The sequence below is a fragment of the Dipodomys merriami genome, unplaced genomic scaffold, assembly GCF_024711535.1.
Source record: "Dipodomys merriami isolate MVZ:Mamm:240054 unplaced genomic scaffold, mDipMer1.0.p SCAF_30, whole genome shotgun sequence".
Lineage (NCBI taxonomy): Eukaryota > Metazoa > Chordata > Mammalia > Rodentia > Heteromyidae > Dipodomys > Dipodomys merriami.
In genome coordinates this window covers 2071078-2084807 of record NW_027204493.1, presented here as the reverse complement: position 1 = coordinate 2084807, position 13730 = coordinate 2071078, and positions in this window count along the sequence as shown.

The following is a 13730-nucleotide window of genomic DNA, read 5'->3' as shown; positions in this document are numbered from 1 at the left end:
GCTACTCTGGGTGCGCTGCAGTGAGTCATCTCAGATCTCACTGACCTTCTCAGGGAAACATGGAATTCCTTATTTGAGGAGAATGGATGCCATTGATAAAGAGATCTATTTTTATGTGTACCATCGGCTCCTTGCCCTGCTCCTAGATGCCTACTACCTCCCAGATCTTACAGTTCGCTGCCACTTTCTGAACTTTCCAGTTTAGCTCCCAGTGGCTGGTCCCACACTTGAGAGGTGATCATGACCAAAGCTGTCACTATAGAGGATTGTTAAGGAAACGCCATCACACATCTGCTTCAACAAAAGGCAAACTCCTTCCTTCTGGAAGAGTTGCTTAAGGCTCCGAAAGAACATCCAAAGCCTCACTGTTCTTTTGAAGGCACAATAGGTTCTGCGTTTAGTCTTCTTGGTTATAGAATCTAGGCTCAAAATGCTTCCAAATAGGGCAGGCAAAAAGAGAAGAAGATATATTTCTAAACTTTGTGAGACTGAGTGAGTACCTAAAAGCTAAGAGCCTTTGGTTCCCAAGTGCTGTCAAAGTGGGGAAGGGGGAAGGAGGGGACCCCAGATTCCCAGAATCTGTCACTGTAGCTTAGTAACTTAAATGTCCTCTGCTTCTTGAGAGAGATAAATGTGTCCGGAAGAAACCCCAAGGTAAATTCCATGATGTGCTTCCTTGGGACCAGCCAAAAGGAAAAAAAAAGATCTGGGGCCAGGTTCCACTTGGAAGTCATCCAAGGTCATCTAAGAGAAACATCCCATCAAGGCAAATCTCCGAAATACTCATTCTCTGTTCCTGCAAGGACTGACTTCTGCCACCTGGCAAGCTTTCCAGTCCATTGGCATCCAGGGCAGAGGGCCTTCTCCTGCTTTTGTTGCTCAAGTGTTCACTGGGGCATTTATGCATTTGGGGCACCTAGAGCTTTGACTTAATTGTTGGTGAGCTCGGCTCTGCATTTAAGAGAATGCTTGGTACGTTTATCTAGGGTTTCTAGCTAGGTCGTGGACACTTTCCAGGAAATCTTCTTCCACACTGCTAGACACTAAGTGTTTGCCATCTGATATAATCTGAGCAAGATCAAAGACGCCCATTTGCAGGTGAGGTAGGCTACTGGCTCAGTCCTGAAACCTGCTCTAAGAGGTGAGGTGAGCTTTCTAAAAATGTTTTATCGTCAAGGTGATGTACAGAGGGGTTACAGTTACATACATAAGGTAATGAGTACATCTCTTGTGGAACCTTTGGGGCTGTCTAGAGCAAAGTCTGGAGTCTGCTGCCTGGATCACCTGACTGAGTCCTGAAACTACTGTTGGTTTTATGTCCTGAGCTCCTATACTCAACTATACTCCAGACATCTTATGGTCAGACCTATAGGCTTAACTTGTTTACAGGTCTTTTTAACAGGTAGCTTCTCGCTGCATAATTAGTTTAAACCATTGGCTTGCTATGACTTTGGAAACCTTGAACATCCACTTTAGGTGACTTTCTGCTCCATGGGTAAGTGAGAAAGTAACCACCCTGGATTTTTAGCCCCTGGATATAACCCTTCCTCTTATTCTTCTCTCCAGCACTAGAGAGACAAATTATATGAAATCATGTGAAGATTCTACCTGGAGAGTTCAAACAATCTTTGGGTTGTAAAAATGTTTTGGTAGATGAACATGATGACTCACACCTATAATCCCAACTTCTTGGGAGGCAGAGATGGGGAGGATTGTGGTTTGAGGTCAGCTCAGGAAAAAAAATTGGTAGAACCCAGGTCAACCAATAAATTATATATGGTGGTTCATACCTACGATCCTAGACACACATAGAAGCACACATAGGAGTACTGTTGTTTGAGGTTGTCGCTGAACAAAAATTCAGGACCCTATCCAAAACATTGTTAATGCAAAAAGGGATGGAGGTGCGACTCATTTTGTAGACCCAAATAGTAGAGTGCTTATCTAGCAATCATGAGGCTCTGAGTTCAAACTCTAGTACTACCAAAAACCAAAACAGATGTTTTGACAAATTAAGAGTTTTGGGATCAAAATTGGAAAACATCCCCAATATTTATATTTGCTTTTCTTTCAAATTTGTCATGTAGCTAACATTTGTCACTAAATTCCACCTGGCTTTATTCCATGAAATTGTCAAGCCATCCTTCCCAATCCTGTACTCCTGTACAAGTGCCCGGGTGGGGAGCAGTGGAAAGACCACTTGGTTCTGGCTGCTGTTTTTCTTCTGTGAACTCATCGAAGAGTTCCACACCTCTCTCGTTCTCAGATGAGACTAGAGCTGTATGAACACACTCCTTCACTCCTCATCCTAAGTCTTAGTCACCTCAAGCTGAGGGACGGGCTTCCTCTGGGGGTCAAAAAGACGCTTTGGTTACCTTGGAGGAAAAACTCAGCAGCCACCTATGATTTTCATCATGAATGACTTTCTTGTCCATCCATTTCATTTGTAGTTGATAGTAGTTGTAGTTGTAGTTGACTGTAGTTGTGGTTGAGTCTGGATCTGGTGTATTTAGTTGGGGAACCTGGTGTTTCAGTCAGTCTCACGCTGTTCCCAAGGAGACTGAGGTCACACCTGTGGGTATTCCATTGTTGCCTCTCAGCACAGTGTACATCTCCTCTAATGTGCAGTTCCAAAATAAGGTATCATGTTTCTTATCTTCTCTTTTACTTATTTTTTTATTATCTCCTAATCAATACAGCAAAGGACATAGTGAGAGGAGAAATGTGTGACTCACAACTGAGGAATCTCTCATTTTATAGGGAGAAAGCCCCAAAGCAACACAGTGTGCCAATATATGCTTGACCAAACACGATTCAAGATCTGGGTCAGGGATAATGGAATGTATCCGATCTTGAAGCTCATTGACTTCTGGTACTCTGCAAACCAACCAAAACTACATCACCCTTTTGTCACTGAACAGGGAAATGGTTCTCAGAACTGTGCATTGTGAGGACGCAGAAGATACTATGAATATTATGGTCTCACATTTGAAAGTTCCTTGGAAAAATACCCCTACTACTATAAGTAAGGGACAAACAAAACAAAAGCACTTTAGATAACAGTTTGACTAAATGCAAATACAGAGGTAAAACATTTTTTCTTCATGATCAAAACTATAATGAATTTAAGTCAGGAATCTTTAAAAAATTCAATGGCAGAAATCTTTGAAGAAATGTCAATGGTTCCTTACATGTCGGTGAAATGTGGTGAGCCAACATTTTCAAGCATTTTTTTGTTGTTAAGTGCCATTCTTCTTATTTAAGCTAATTGAGTGTAAGGGAGTACTCTGTAATTTGTAACCCAAAGTATCCAAAAGTATCCACCATGTATAGGATGTTTGTCAATGAACAATGAGAGAGTGCTAAAGGAATTCAGCAAAAGGTGACATTTGGCAAACACGGGTTAGTAAGTGCTCTGGCTCCAGTGTGAGAAGATTGAGCTCTAAGATGGATGCATGAAATATGAGGATGAGATTTAAGAGGCAGATTGTTAAGTAGATCTTGGACATGTTCAGTGTCCAGGCCTTTCTATTTTTCTCATACAGATATGAAAAAGGCAGTCAAATGACCGGGTCTGGAACTTAGAAGTAAGAGCTAGTCTGGAGAGAAAAATAATAGGTGTTATGAGTGCCAGGTCCATCTATCCATATTTCAATAGTTAATCTTGATTGCCAGCTTAACTGAATTGAGAACCTCCAAGGAGATTACTAAGGCACACTTCTGAGTGTGTTCTTGAGACAATTAAGAAAGGGTGTGGGGGGGGGGGAAGGGGGAGTGAGATCCATTTCCACAAGCTGAGGACTTCAATGGAACCGAAAGGGAAGAAAAATACACTGGCCTACCAGAGCACCAATCCCCTCCACCCCACCCCCCGCCCGCCCCAGCCCTTCTTGTCTGCTATGAGGTGAGCATCTTTGCTCTGTCACGTCTTTGTGCCATGATGTTGTGCTTCATCATTGCTCAAACAATGGAGTCAGCTGACCATGAATCGCATGCACCCTTGGAAATTGTGAGCCACAGTGTTTTTTTTCCCCCTTTGAGTTGTTTTCTCTGATATTTTGCCACAGTGACAAAAACAAAATGCAGACAGAGATTTGTGACTTCAATGTTTCTACATACACAGTCCTTTGTGGATATTTGGAAAATAATCTGACCAGTCAATCTTGGATAGCTCGGTTTAAAACTCAAGGCAAGATGGGGATTTGAATAAAAAATTAAGTGAAGTAAGCCAGGCCCATGGTTTCCCTTATTTGCAATAACTAGTATGTGTCTGAGACAAGCAGAAAAGGTCAGATAAGTTGATGTTAGGCAAAATGAGCCCCAAGTTAAGGACACAAGTGTTTTTTTCTTTCTTGCTATTGTTTCTAACATATTTATAAGGTGATTTTTTTTCTTGCTTTGTATGTTCCTCACACATGGTATAACCCCTGTTTTCACTGTATTTGATGTTGGTCTAATTTGGGGAGGGGAAAGGAAAAAACAAACTGTTTAACTACGGATACAGGTGGACCCATTGCAACAATGAAATGTACAAGATGCTATGTCGAAAAATGAACTTTACAACTTGGGGGGGGCGGGGAGGGGAGGAGATGGAAAGGGATGGGAGGGGGAAACAAAGGGGAGGCAACAATGCTTGATAAGAAATGTACTCATTACCTTGCTCATGTAATTTTAACCCCTCTGTACTATATTTTCACAACAAAAAGCTTATTAATAATTAAAAACCTGTACATTTCAAAGTTGACAAATTAAGAGTCTTATAATCTAGACCAAAAATTATTCAGGAAACTAACATTTGGGTTTCACCCAAATTGTCACTCAGCTAATGTTCACCACCAAATTCTAACTTATTTCATCATACAATGAAAACTGTGAACAGATATGGCTGGATGGGCCTGGGATAACCTTTGAAGACATTCAGTATTTGATGGCTGGGTATAGGAGGGTGAGTTTGGAGCCAGGGGTAATGTATCACACTTATAAACCTGGTTATCAGGAGGAGAAGTCAGGAGGCTTGAAGTTCAAGGCCGGCCTGGGCAAAAAGTTAGAGACCTCTGGCTGAACAAACTGAGCACTGGTGGTCTACACTTCTGTAATCACATCTATCAGGGAGTCCCTGGGCAAAAAATGTGAGGCCTATGTGGCTCAGGCAGTATTTGTCTAGGAAGCATGAGTCCCTGAATTCAAACTCCATTATTGCATAAATAAATAAATAAGTAAATAAATAAACAAATAAGGCGAATGCTTCAAAGAAGACAGGCAGAGAAAGAGGCAACATAGAACTCTTGAACACACCGCAGCCAGTTTATGCATATATAGTTTAGAATGCATAAGATCAAAAATTGTACTTAATTTCTCAGGATCCTCCAATTCTGACACCCTTGATTATAAGAGAATTTTGATTGCTCCTTATTGTGATACTGTTGAATAATACCACTGAACTTTTGGAATGCCACTAGCTACACATAATCCAGTCTGCATTTGACCTCATATTGCATTCTATGTGTACTCTTCTGGTTTAGTCTACATATTATAGCTATAGGTGAATAGGTATCATTTCTCCTACTTGATACCATTTCTCCAACTAGACCAGATATTCTTCCAGGCCAGGAATGATGTCTTACTTGTTCTAAACTACAGTCCTTAACTGGCAAGTTATTTTTCATCTAATTGGAAATAATAATCTAATTGAATAATAATTCCTATTCTATGAGTATTTGGTAAATAATTAAAACCATGCTAAAACATTTCTTTTGCTGAATTCTTAAATGATCGTGAAAGCATGACAAGACTCAAAATCAAAGGTCAACTAAGACTGATCCTGAAGATGTCTGGGGTCACACAGGATACCCTTATAGTCCCTGACCTAGTGAGCACACAGCTGTCTGTTTAAAGTTATAAGATCATAATCAGATCACAGCCTCCTAGATTTCTGTCTCAATCCAATGACCAAAACAAACAGAAGATAAAACATGCCTGGGCCTTTTTATCTTGTTGATTTCTTTCCTATTTCCTGTAGATTTTGTTGTCTTTTACCATCCAGTGTGTTTATTTGTAGATTTATAGGCACATTCTAGTTAATACCAATAAAGGAAAGCATGCAACATGTTGCATGAGGTAAAGAAGAATAAACTAACAAGAGGGAAAAGGAAAGAATGTGATAGAGATATGAAAAAAGGAAAATTAAAGGAAGGAAAATTAGAGGAAGGAAAAGACAGGCAGGCAAGCAGGCAGGCAGGCAGGCAAGCGTCAGGGCAGTCAATTATCGACTTGGTTCAGTGATGTTATGTTTCTGACTGTTTGTACAAAGTAACATATTTAACGTTCAGTTGACTTAATAATAACCTTCAAGAGTTAACAAAGAATTGGCCCTATTATTACTATTCCTATAAGACAGCTAAGAGAAGCACAGGATGAAACATGACATTCAGTCTTCATTTATTATTGCTATTTTCTGGGCTCATTAACATTGTTATTTCTTTTGATAAGTAAAAAAGACATAAGTGTACATTTTTTATTTTATCCATTATATTTCTAAACAATTAATAATTTAAATATTATTATACCATTTACAATTATGAGTTCAAGATTAAGAAAAAATTAAATGATTTTAAGTCCCAGGTTTTCAAGAACCCAGTATTGACATTACTGTTTTCACATATCCAATAGGACCTCAAAATTCCCTTTTCTTGAGCCAGGAGCCATTAAGTTACTCTTAAATCCACACTAAGTACTATTTAACACAGGAGACAGAAAGCCAGATAGGTCTGGTTTTTGGTATCAGTAGTGTCTTTGTTGTGGAAAGATGTCAGTTCCCAAATTCTCACTGCACTGTACAGACTTGTGTACCTCAGGTAACTTTATAGCTCCTTGGGGACTTATAGAAACTTGTAAATCCATGAGGAATTTTTCAGCAAAGTTCTATTTCTTCATTTATTCATGGATTAGGCTTGTAAGAGTAGATTCATTCTAAGGCTCTAATGAGCTGGGGTTTTTTTTCTTTTTTTTTTTCACACTGCAAAGAACACTTGCTTCTCTTTTTTCCCACATTTAGCTTATGATGGTTTTAGAATTTATGTTCTCAATTATATCCCCCATTGACTTTGAAAAACTTAGAAAACACTTAACCATGATTCTTCCCAGAATCCAGCACCTTTCAAAGCCTTTCTTTATGTAGCATCGGAAAATGGAGACCCACAAAAACTAGTTCACATGAGTTTGTTGCTCTGGTTTACTTCTAAGAACACTGGCTGTGCTCTTCCAACAAACCAGAGGTCAAGCCAGCGGTCTGAGAACTAAGCAATGTCTCTTATTAGGGGGAAGAACCTGAAGAGGATTTCCATTCTAAGTTTCTCAGAATCAGGCTATGGGTAAGTTCTTCTTTCATTGGAAAAAGTTTGAGTTAAATTTGATCTTGGTGGTGCTGATATTTAAACTCGGGCTCTGTGTTTGCCAGGCTGATGCTCTGCCATTTGAACTACACTTTCAGCCCTATCTTTTGTTGATTTTAACTGAGATAGATTCTTATTCCAGCCTAAACCTGTACCTTAGTAACAATCTGCCTAGTGTAGACTTCTACCATTGCTGGAATCACCATGTCCCACCAGGTCCAGATTCCCTCAGGGAGATGGACTTTCATGCACTTCTTTACTCAGGTTGCTTTGAACCGAGATCCCCAACTCTCAGTTTTCTACACCACTTGAGATGACAGGCATGCACCCCTGTGTCCAGCTGCGGATTGAAAACTGGTCTTAAGAACTTTCTGCCTGGGCTGGCCTTGAACCATGATCTTCTTGATCTCACCTCCTAAGTAGCTAGGATTGCAGGTGTGAGCCACCAGCACCTGGCTTTGATAAAGAATAACATCAAAACAATATAGACAAAATAGAAGCTGAGAAATGATCATGGCACCATTGCCCATTAGCCTGGTAGGGCAGCGTCATGTCTGTGGCTTCATTGACTTCTATAGGACTCTTGGTATATGGATTATAAATTTAACACTGTCTCCTCAGTGTTCATGTGGAGGTTGGACAGAAGTCTACTTTCAAGCGCACTCAGGTTTTTGGCAGAATTTTTTTCCTTTAGGCTGTAGAATTAAGGCCTAGCTGAACAGAGACTGTTCTGAACAACTAGAGATCACCCTTACTTCCTTACTATCAGTATTTCCTAACATGCCTATTTTCTTCTTCAAAGTCAGCAAGGGAGAAATTCTTGAATGATGTAAAATAATCATGGGAGAGACAATGCATCACTTTTGCTATATTTTATCAGCTGGAAGCAAGTCACAAATAGTACCCAAACTCAAGGGGAAAAGATTGCATGAGTATGCAGATACCAGCAGCTGCGGACCTTCAGGGATGAGGTCACCTTAAGATCTGCCCACTGCAACCCCCAAACAAGGGATGTGTTTGGACTAACAAAGGCTAAACTCCAGCTAAGCAATATTTACACTGTAGATCACTGTTCATTTAAAAATATGTCTGTGTCTCAGAGCTCTATCTTCTATGTCATTCAGTGACCTTATCCTGTTTCTTTTTTAATCAATGATTACATGAAGATATAAAAGGCAATTATTTCAAATTTATGGGTGGATGAGATCAGAGAATTTTCAAGTCATTTGGATGACACAATTAGGTTCTAATTTTATTTCTCTGCTGATGCAATAGGGATGGTAATTTTGATATATATATATATATATATATATATATATAAAATGAAGTGCTTTTTGTGCACAAAGTGCCCACCTTCTTCTATTTGCATTAAAGGAAATTGGGGTTAATGAAGTACAGATGTAAAGACACAGGCAAAGTTCTGCTTTAGCTTCTTTGTTCCAAAATGGAAAATTAGAGTAGACCCACTGACAATATTTTGAAAACAGTTTTGGGAGGAAAAAAACACCTTTTATAAACTTCTTTAGCTCTCAAGATCACTTTTGATCATTGAGCTTTAATATAAGTAGGTAAGAGAGGACTTATATAGCATTCCACAGAAGCCTGTTATTAAGGAAGGAGGAACAGCTTACTCAAATACCAGTGGATTGTGGGAAGGAGAAGGAATCAGAGTGGAGTATGGAGGTCAGATGACTGGGTCCTTAGGAATCTCCAGGTCAAAAGTTCAAGGGCTGCAGAAATATCCAGACATGATTGTGAAAAGCTAGCCATATTGGGGCCTATGTTGGTCAGTTTCCTTATGGCTAGTTGAAAAAAAAGTCAGGGATTAGCCTCAAGTTGGTTGTGAGGGATGTATCACTCACCAGGAGGTAAGTGGGTTAAAAGGCAGACCTGAGGTAAAACTGTCAGCCGGCTATGTAATTTGTTTGTGACATTCTTACATACCAGAAATTTTCATATGACTCAGATAGAGCTAAAGGAGGAGCTGAGAGAGCCAGTGTTACAACAAAGATTCCCAGTGACTGTGCTGACCCTGACTCTAGTCCTGTGATCCTTAACCAGGTGATAGTTAAGAAATGCTCTCACCCCTGTGTATTCTGAGAAGGGCTTATTTGATGACTCAACTAAGACATGAATTCCATCTGTTCACCTACCCCAAGACACATTGAGGACCCTCCAAACCCTATTCTTTGCGTATAGATGTATCATTTTAGACAGATTGTGTATATTCACCAATAAATCAGGAAAAACAACCCAAGACAGTAAATCATACTGTAGGATTCTCTCCTTTCCCCAGGTCCCTGATTTTTGGCTTAAAGTCACACAATGCTTAAGAATCTGCTGGCTGGAGGGTAAACGTTCTGTGATCTTTTGTCTACTACTCTGCTCTCCATCCCATTTTACCACACACAGCTCTTTTTAGTCTTGTTTACTCCACTATAAAAGATAGAAATGGCCAGTCACCACTGGTGGTTCAAGTTTGTAATCTTAATCTCTCAGGAGGCTGTGATCTGAGGATCAAGGTTCAAAGCCAGCCCAGGGAAAGAAAGTCTGAGAAATTCTTATCTTCAATTATCCATCTTTATTATTCAAGGATGGTACACTACCACTTGAACCATAACACACACTGATGATTTTTTTCATTCCACCCAAAAAACCAGAATCATTGTCCTCCAGCTTTGAAATCTGTGTGTGTGTGTGTGTGTGTGCATGTGCATGCACGCATACGTGATTATGTGCATGCATGTGTGTGTGCGCACGTGTGTGTGTGTAAATTCAAGTCCTTGGGCTTGAACTCAGGCTAAGCACTATCCTTGAGCTTTTTTGCTTAAGGTTAGGATTACAGGTATGAGCCATCAGCATCTGACTTTAAAATCTTTTTTTTTTTTAATGGAGATACTGTTACTGGAATATTTCCTTGTTACTCAGCAACTAGCTTAATTACAGATATTGACAAAAGCCACATTTTTTTGCACAGCTGACAGTATGTGTGTATATGTGCAAATTTGTGACCAGATCCACCAGAATTACTAAGTCAAATAAAATAAGACTATATACCACAGTTCTTAATGTAAGGTCCTAGCTTTGAATGCAAATACAAGATGAGAATATTTGATTTAGAAACAAGATGACATCACACAAGAAGAATAAATTGTGTTGTATTAGTCAGGAATTTTGGTTATAATTTACAGAAATGCAGCTGGGATTAGTCAAAAGGACAAAGAGGGGGAATTTATTGCCTCTCAGAATCCAAGAACCGCCAGACTGAGGGAAGGAAAGGGAGGCTGTTGGTTTCATGGAAAGCAGGGACAGTCATGGGACTGTCTTCATTCCAGTCTCTTGGAGCACTGCAGGCCTCTCGGGCTGGTATGGTATGCTTTGGATTTTATTCTCTTTCACTCCAGACTATCCTTCTGCATAAGGCAGAAATTTGGCCTTTTAGTTCTTCTGAGACTCACCTCTTTTGTCTTGCTGCTGGACTTGAGAAAGGCTAGCCATTTCAGATCTAGCCAGAACAATTCTGCAGAGGGAATTCTGACAGGAAAGCCAAAGGCTCTCTGGTGGTCAGGAAGAATAAATTGTGTTAAAACTGGTATTTCTTTAAGACAACTACTTAAATGGAAATGCAAGGAGCCAAAAGGAAGGGCCACTTCAAATTTTTCAGGAAGGACAAAAGGTTTGTAGACAAATCATTCCATTAAATCCACTCCTCAGTTTGTGTTTATGTTACCTGTGGCTGATGAGGATTTACGAAGATTTCCTTTAGAGTCAGGGAAACCTCCCTTCACAGTTTTTTTTCCCAAGTTCTTACCTTTCACTACAAAAAAGTAGGAATTTCAGGACACGTCACAATGGTAAGAAAATTCAGCAGAGCTCTATTGAGCAAGCAAGAACCAGGCAAGCTCCAACAGGTAGAACATGGAGACCCTCTGAGCTACTTTTGACATCAGAAGATTTAGCATTTAATAAAAGAAAGTAGAATTAAAATTTGACTTAAATTCACTTTAGCATAAGGGTTCCTCTTTCTTCCAATGCCAGGTACTTTTATTCACTTTTCTATTCATCGGGCCCAAAGATTTCAGTTTGTCTGATCATTAAACTTGGCATTCAGGCAAGCAAAATATGTATTTTGCCACAAGCTCCCCTTAAGACAGATGTCTATCATGGAGAAAAGGTTTCACTTTTAAACACATTTTATGCCAAGAGGAATAATTTACCCGTGTTTTTTTCCAGGATAATTTTCCTTCTTTAAGATATCCTCACTCAGCCCAGTATCAATGCTCATACCTATAATCCTAGCCAACTCAAAGCCAGTGAGACTCTAATGTCCAATTAATCATCAAAAAGCTGCAAGTGGAGCTGTAGCTCAAGGGGTAGAATGCTAGCCTTGAACATAAAAGCTCAGGGACAATGTTCAGGCCCTGAGTTCAAGCCCCAGAATGGGCATGCACACACACACTCACACACACACACACACACACACACACACACACACACACACTCAATAAAACTGTGCTCAGATTCCAGAACACACTGATTATTTGGGCAAGTGGGTAAGGTTAGAAGAAAAGAACTGCTCTTTTTTTCTCCTTTTCTCTTTACATCAAATACATCTAATGAGGGAGTGTAAGGCTGAAACTAAACAAAATAGTGCTTACGTGCTTCTAACCAAGCTGTTCGTGAGTACAGTGTTTGTCTCTAAATTCCTGGCTGCTATTTTCTACATTGCATTTTCCCTGATTATCCTATTATCCTACCTCAGCCAATGGTCACACTGAGCCATTGGCAGTGTACTTCAGAGTTGCTGAGAGGGTCTGAGACTGCAGCTGTGGATGTGAAGAGTTCAGAGTCCAACAATTATTTTGCCTGGAGCCTGGATTGTCATTCAGGTGATTATTCATAGAGAGGATTATAGATCACAGGAGAGGGTTATAAGGAAAGGACTAGAGTTGAGTGTCCATTCAAACCATCTCTTACTATTGCTGATGTGGCCATTTCCAGCGACCCTCAAAAATCCCAAAGACAATGTAGACTAAAGAGAAGATCCAGAACATGGGAGCCCTCGGGATCTGTTTCTCCTGTCTAACACAGCAGCTACAGGGCACAGACTTTGATTCAACAGGAGGGCTTTTTCCCAGCTCCAGCTAAGCTGAGGGATGGCTGGGTCTGTAGGATGAAGCAGTGAGACAATACCTGAAGACATCAGACTCATTTAGCCCCTCCTTCTTCTCTTCATTCACTCAGCAAATAGTCACTTAGTATCAAATAGACAATATTAACCCATAGACAAGTTCTACTGGTGCAGCTCACCCTCATACTTCAATATTCAGCACAGTGCCTGCTATGTACTAGCTCCACATCAATTTGCAGAATGGATTCAGGAAAGCATGGATGAGTGATGAACGGGGAACCTAACAGAGGAACTAACAACCCAATACCAATCCAATAATCAAGGCAGCCAGTCAAATGACTCCCTGCTCAGAGCTTTTGTGCTCTGAGTTGTGCCTCTTCCCTCATCCATCCTGATCTTTCCCACTCTGACATTGGCACTTGACTTGAGATACAGTATGTACATCATACAGTATAATGGATTTCATACAGGACTTGGACCAGGTTTTATTTGTTAATTTGTTTAATTTGTTACCCATTCAGGCTCAACTTATATAAAACCGAGTAAAAAATTTTGGTGCCAAAGCAAGGACAATAAATAAATTTTTGATGTTCCATAAGCGAAGATACTCAAAAATCCTTCCTTCCTTTATTTATTTCCTTTCCTTTCTTTTGGTTTTGATTTTATATAGCTTAGGCTAGCCTGGAACTTGTGATCTTTTTATTTATTTATTTATTTATTTATTTATTTATTTATTTATTTATTTATTTATTTATTGTCAGTCGTGGGGCTTGAACTCTGGGCTTGGGCACTGTCCCTATGCTCTTCAGCTCAAAGAGAGCCCTCTACCACTTGAGCCACAGGGCCACTTCCGGTTTTCTGGTGGTTTATTGGAGATAAGAGTTTCATGGACTTTCCTGCCGGGGCTGGCTTTGAACCGCGATCATCAGATTTTAGCCTCCTCAGTAGCTAGGAATACAGGCATGAGCCACTGGCGCCTGGCCTTGTGATCTTCTTGAATGGGATTACAGACATGTATTCTGTCCCCAGCTCAAACTGGAAATCAATCTTTTTCTTTCTTTCTTTCTTTCTTTTTTCTTTCTTTCTTTCTTTCTTTCTTTCTTTCTTTCTTTCTTTCTTCCTTCCTTCCTTCCTTCCTTTCCTCCTTTCTCTCTCTCTTTCTTCTTCTCTTTTTCTTCTTTTCTTCCTTCCTTTTTTCTTCCTTCCTT